Source organism: Phragmites australis, chromosome 6 (assembly GCF_958298935.1).
Source record: "Phragmites australis chromosome 6, lpPhrAust1.1, whole genome shotgun sequence".
Taxonomy (NCBI): Eukaryota; Viridiplantae; Streptophyta; class Magnoliopsida; order Poales; family Poaceae; genus Phragmites; species Phragmites australis.
This window is the reverse complement of record NC_084926.1, coordinates 26,008,300-26,015,718: the sequence shown is the minus strand read 5'-3', so window position 1 is coordinate 26,015,718 and position 7,419 is coordinate 26,008,300.

Sequence of the window (7,419 nt, the reverse complement as noted above, 5' to 3'; positions counted from 1 at the left end):
CAGTTGCACAAGATGAGAAGAGCATATATCAGAACAGTGATGTCCGTATAGATGCTTATGACAACAACATGTGAAGGGTTCACATACTACGATCAAATAGAGGAGATCTTGGAGCTGAACTAGGGATTCAAGGTAGTCCTTTTTGGTGCCGTTGGGTACATGGGGCAAAGGGCATCACTAATGACAAGTATGGATTCACTAGTGTCAATCTTAAACATGTTGGATACAAGTCTAAACCCTTCGTACTCACTAAAGATGTTTGCCAAGTCTTTTATGTGATTGACACAACAAAAAAGAAACACCATGCGGTTCTCATTGGGAAAAGACGCATAGTTAGAGTTGCAAATGTCATTGATGAGGAGGAGTTCAATTAATTTGATGAAATCCCACCTTTTGCTATTGTAATCGTGCCACACCTTTCGTCAACTGAGAAAACCCATACATCTGCTCGGACCATAACAAAGGGATCCATGTCAAGAAAGCACAAAAATGGCTAACTTGAATTTGAGTGCCAAATTTGTAATATTAATGTGCAATTTGAATTTTAGGTTTAAAGTTATTAGAATTTGTAATGTTAATGTTAAATTTACAATAAAGTTATAGGTGATGGGTGATACTATTAACCCATCACTTATTATAAGCCATAGTTGACAGGTGATACTCTTTACCCGTCTCCTATGACAAGTGATAAGTGATGGGTGACCTTCTTCACCCGTCACTTACAACTTTAATAAGTAATAGTTCAATATCATAGGTGATGGGTAATAGTTTTCACCTGTCACCTATGATTTAACTATATATAGGCCTAACTCCTGAGCCATGCCTCTGCCTTCTCATCCTCGAGCCCGTCGCCGTCGCTGTCGCTGACATCCGAGCCTGTCACCGTCGCCATCGCCGCCATTGCCCCCGAGCCCATCGCCACCCACGATGCCTTCTCTACCGTCAGATTCTTAGTCCATTGTCGTCGCCGCATTCTTGCTCCTCCCTCGATGAGTAAACCTAGCTTGCTTCTTTTGTTGGTAAGTAATCCTAGCTTGTGGGTTGACATGACGTCGGTGGGTGGTAGCCACGGGGCTCAGTCTAGTGGTTGTGATCGTGTGGAGAGTGTGAGATTTAGAACATTTTAGAAGAAGCAACATGTCTAAGTGAACTCACATGATCAGATATTCCTATCCCTATTAACGCTTCGGAAGCAACATGTCTGGATACCATGTCACATGCGTAATAGATGCATTTCATCGATCTCTATATCGCTTAAACTCTAATTAAATTACCTCATCCAAATGGGTTGCTAATCTGCATCAAAATGGTTAACTAATCTTGTGCCATAATATTCATCTACATGGGACAAGGTTTAGATTTATGTTGCACCATGTAACGAAGATGTATGTTGCTCATGTGGAGAAGAAAAAAAAGGTATATGTTTGGTTGATAGTATCCATCGGTCCTTTGATGTCATACCCTGATTTTCGCATTCCTCAAATTTCTAAATTTTTTCCAAGATTAGTTTATAGATTAAATAATTAGAATAGGAAAAATCCTTTTTTATAAATTCAAATTCAAATTTGAATAAGGTTATTATTTGTTTGAATGCATTCATGCTGATAAATAGGCATTTAGGTTTTATTTTGAGTTGTTGATTTTCTCTGGATTTTATTTGAGCTTCTTTGGCGTTTATTTGAATTCTTTTGAGTTATTTAAAATTTCAAAAGTTCTAAAAATGTTTTCATAAGTTCAAAATATTTTTAGTTCGCTTGTTGGAATCTTCTAGGATTTTTAGGCTTCATTTGGTATTTTATTTGGATTTTAATTGCTTTCTATTTTTCTAAAAATCTCCATGTAATAGAAATACCTAAATCCAGCTGGGCCTGAAACCCTACCTAAAACCAGCCCATCTTCCCTTTCCACATGTGCCGGCCGTACCCAGCCTACTGGCCCGATTTTCTTTCCCCTGGCTCATTCCCGCACGAGCGCCTGGTCCAGTGTGCATCTGTCGTCCACCCTGGTCCAGCACCACTCCCGTCATCGTCTCTGGCCAAGTCCGGCTCGGACTCGCCATGCTACCGCCCTTCTCCTTGGCATGCGCGCCATAGACTCCTCGTGTTGCCTGCCTTTAAAAGCGACCGAGTGTGCCCCGATTCCATACCACCACAAACCGCCGCCTCCCCGTCTCTTTCTCGCCGAGTCACCAAACCCTAGCGTCGCCACCCACCATTGATGCTCCTCGGTGAGCTCGACGATCTGCATTTCCCATCGCGCATTGCCGTCACTGAAGTACCCTAGAGCTCCACCGTCGACCACTGAGCACTCCCATGCCCTCTCCTTCACTTTCTGGCCACTACAGAACCCACCTCGAGGAGATGCGACTACCGCCACATCTCCACACCGTCATCGTGTTGTTGTGGACTATCCTATCGCCGACATGTACTCAAGGTGAGCTCGCAATCCTTTCCTGTTGCCCTTCCACCGCTCTTCATCACCATTCACTTGCCGAAACCCAATATCCAACATCCTCCCGCGAGACTCCGCCGTGTTCGAGCTCCCCCCCACGTCACCGCTCGGTCCCCGCCACTGACAGCATAACCCTCTGCTCTCTCTCCCAGCTGTCGAATCCATCATCGAAGGTCGAGATTAGATCATCAAGTTACCCATTCGCTGGCCCATCAACCTTTGCCACGTGTCTTACTTGATCCAGTCAGCATCTTAGCCACCTCATACAAAACATCATTGTCCACATTAGAATATTTGCCGACGTGTCAACCCACGTCATCCAAAGTCACCCAGTTAATGGTCTAGTCAAAAATTCCCCTTTAAGGGAAAAAATAATTCCAGAAAATAGCACTTTTGCAGAAAAGCCCTTGAACTTTTTTGTATTTACCTAAAAGCCCTAATTTTTTACAGTTTAGTCCCTGAACTTTTCTATATTTACAAATAGGTCCCTTTGTTTTTACAAAAGGCCCTTAATCTTTTTCTTTTATTCAAATTAAGCCTTTCTCTTATTAGATTTAAACCCTAAAATTGTTTTAGCCATAACTTATTCGTTTTAGCTCCGATTTAAGTGATTATTGCGCTCAAAATTTTCTAAAATCATGATCTATCTAACCATGCCAATTTCAAGTACCAGTTCTCATATCTTTATAGTAGGTTTCCCTTAGTAACATCCAGATCTCTATAACCTTATCCTTCCCCGTAAGAACTTCATTCAAATTATGTTCTCCTTGTCTAGCCCAACCAAAATCCCAGTCTATCATTCTATTCCTATTGTGTTCTCAATTTGGAGTTTATTTGGTGTTTATTCGATGTTGCTTTTGTTTGTAGATAGAATTCGCGAATTAGTCGATAACGCTTCGGATCTGTTCGAGGGATTTCAAAACCAAGATTTCGACAACACTGAGCAATATTGGGTAAAAGGCAAGTGTCCTTGATCATATTGAGCCAATGTTTTTTTAATGTTTTGTTACAAATTGCATGCAGTGTCTGTAATATGATGGGTAGTTTACATAGTTTTTCCCTTATCATCCCTTGAAGCCTAAGTGGGTTATGGTTAGGTGTCATTCATGGGTAGATTTGCTTAGCCATGCTGTGAAGATGTTGGGAACTGTCTTATACATGATTAGTGGGCATATGCAATGATGATGGTGAACTAGATATAGTAACATAAAACCATAGGACTTGGGCAAAGAATGGTAGGATGGTAATGGTAAGTGTATTCAATGGTAAATGCGATGGGCTTGTGGATACATTCCAGGCAGGTAGTTTCTCTTGGTTAGGTTGACTGTGACATATGTTTTCCCTCTCCCTTGCTTTATGATGGTTATCTCCATGTTGAGTAGTCTTTACCCAAGTGTCACATATAAGTATCGGTTCGTGGAGCGAAACCCAAGAAATATCGTACCAAACACGAGGTCGATATGGGTAAGGCATTCGTTGGAGTACCAGGACCTAATTGATGGACCATGCTTCATAGTGATTCCCCTGTTGGCACACTACTAGCGTGTGTTAAGTGTCTTGCAAACATGGCAACAAGGATATCATGACTCGTGGCTAAAAGTTGGACAACCTCTGCAGAGTGTTAAACTGTTATAACAGCCATGCCCGCGGTTATGAGAGACTTGGATCATCACATGATTGGTTGGTTATGGATGTGGGTTTGGTTATGGTTTTGATGATATTGGATGGTTGTGGTTAGCATGGTAGCTTACCCGGGTTTTGGTAAATGGTTGGAATAATTGAGTTACTTACACTAAATAATTGTTTAATGCTTTTGAGTCCAAATATCTTTTCATTACTCACATTTTCACAAATATAACATGTGATAGCCTATCATTATTCTCCTGTACACTTGCTGAGCGCGTCATGTGCTCACACTTGCTATTTTCCCTATGCCATGCGACATGTGTTGTGCTGCTTAGTGAGTGAAGATGTTGAAGACTATCAATACGAGGTTGTGACGTTCTAGGCACGTGTCTCCCGGTAGGTTGCCTGCGTGTTGTTGGGCACCAGTACTTCTGTTTCACTACAGATATCTACATAGAAGATAATATATGTCAATTTCTATAAGAGCTAACGTTTATTTAATAAAAGTATTGCTTTTGTTACTTCATATGTGACGTCTTTATGTGTGTTGAACATCCTGGGCACACATAAGCCGCATCTGGTTTTGTCCGTTAAAACTGAGTGTGACATTTGAAAAATACTGGCAACCTTGCAATAAGCTGCTGATGGAAATCACTTGCTACAGTGTTAGAAAATGTCAATACAAAATGTCATTGGAGAAATGCATGTCTAATAGACTTCCCTTTTATACTTTATGTAGTAAGGTGACACAAACATTAATGGTCGAGAGGTCAATAATCCATCCTTATAGGTTATATCAGCAGTAAGCTCAAAGATAACCAATTGTGTGATGTTCAATTGTGTGTTGTTCAAGCCTTTAGTATTTCTTAATTCTTAATTTCTTTGGTGGCTGTCTGGCATCCTTTTGTCACAACACATTAGAATTCAATCACAATTGTTATTGAAAAACATAATTAAGATTACAGTCTATTTCTGCAATCGTATTCAACTCACAATTTCGCTCTAATGTGCAAACAGAACAAATTAGCTTGAACATGCATTCAATTGTTTTCAGAATTTCAGCTTGATACATAGACATATATTGGCTTCTCGATTTATATACTAGCTTCTATTGATTTAAATCATCAAGATTGCAATATCCGTAGAAAATGCATATCTACATCTTAGTGATAGTTCGACTAGTAGATTTAATCACCACGATTATGACACTTGATCGAAAGAAAATCCTTAACCTTGCTTTTTTTCCCTCTAAGAAACCATGGGCAAGAAGAGGACTTCATCCCTAAGAAACCAAAAGCACAGAGGATGCTAACACTAGAGGTCATGACAACACAAGATGGGGCAGATAGGAGCCCAAGCCCACACCCGTCATCTACTTTAGACAACAGCGAAAGCTAGTATCACAGCCTGAGCCTTGTTCCATGTGAGCGGGAGATCCAACGTCAGGCAAGTGATGAAGAATATAATCCCACTGAAGAGGTATTGATATGAGTCAATGCATTCTATACTTGTTGAATGGAGAAATATTTTTTGTTTATGTCAACTCCCCTTGTTTTCTCTATAGATGGCGGAAGCGTAGTCTCCAAGCCAGACAACTGGTAGTGGTGCACAAGCCCGAAAGTCAAGGTCACAAACACAGTGGCCGACAGACAAGGTTACTGTCATAGGAATCGATGCTGATGGGCTGCCTACGGATGAAAGGGCCCTGAATAGATTTCGAAGGATCATAGGGCTCATTGCTAGGGATAGGGTGCTGATAACGACTAAGTTCGATGACCTCAGTGACGAAGTGAAGAGGGACTTGTTTGATAATATCGTCAAGGAGTATCTCGAGTACCCTGGAAACATGAGTGAGCATCAAACGATAGCTGCGGTCAATGCAGCAATGAAAGTGATCATAAAACTTCACTAAAGCTTTAAGAGCAAGCCTGTGAATCAGTACTTGGCTAAAGGGGTGGCACCCTTCGAGAGCTACAAGGACTTGAAATAAGAATATTGGGATTCTTTTGTGCAGATGAAGAACTCAGAGAAGTTCAAAAAGAAGAGTGAGGTGAAGAAGTAGCTTCAGGCTAGGAACAAGCACAAACCATAGGACCGGGACAACCGGGTACTCTAGGAAAAGGCTGAAATGGCAGGCAGAGGACGAAAAGTTAGCCAAAGAAGGCTACTAGAATCCTTGGTTGTAATTCCTAGGACAATCATGGTCATATTTGCGTGCAAGGGGTGAGCTGTCCGAAAGCAAGGAAATCACATTCAGAAACAGCAAAACCCGGTCAATCATAGAAAAAGTAAAAGAAAAGGCAGCCAAAGCTAGCTAAGGTTCTTTCACCAGGGTAAGGGAATATGATGTTCTCTCAGCGGCGTTGGGAAACCTGGAACACCCAGGTCGAGTGTGAAGTGTATTAAGTTCCCAGGGCTAGAAATATGGCTTTCCCAAAGACTTCGAGATGTACAAGAAGAAGAAGAGGTCTACAATGGACGTGGATGCATTGACACAGGACATCACCCGAAAAGTTTACACAAACATCATGTAGCAGCTTACATCACAGGGAATACATATTTCCATGCCAGTGGAAGCTAGCTCCGGAGCTGTAGGGAAGAGTAGCTACGCCTCTAAGGAGGTGAGCAACAAGTACCTACTGTCGTGGCTGAGCCGAATATGATTAATCTGCTAGAAGGACCAATGCCCTGCAGCCTTGTAATAAGGCCTGGCGGGTATCACATCGAGGTTGCAAGGGGCTAGGTACTTCCAGGTGTCTCTATCTTACATATGGTCCCGATACGTGCAAGCTATGCTGTGGTTATGGTGGACATGGTACATAGCAATGCCACCGATCACGTGTTGGAGCTCCTCCCCAATGATGAAGTCACAACTCTTGGTGAAGCTCTTCGTCAAAGGATCCAGTGGAAGAGGGGTAGCATCATGGTCTCTAGTGCATCCCAGTCTAGACGAGCTCTAAGTGCACTGCCGTTGCGCTACCCTCTTCTAGAGAACTCCTCCACATCCAGCAACTTCGCTTCCAGATCTAATTCTGTCTCCTCCAAAGAGTCCAAAGAAGGAAAAGGAGGCCGAGAAGAAAGACTCTACGAGGCACCTGTCGACGATGTTGAAGGCCATTGTACCGGCAAAGAAGTCCACGAACATTGGAGCAGTGTGGACTAGTGCCAACATAAAATTCCAATATGGGAAGCCCATAATGATGGTAGATGGCCTAGCAAGGGCGGGAAAAGCATGTGTTGACCTGCATAATTACTACATGCAGGCTTCTAGAGAAAGCAATGCCACATCTATAGTCGTATTGTACAAATGACGATACCTCTTAAGTAATGATGATAGCTACT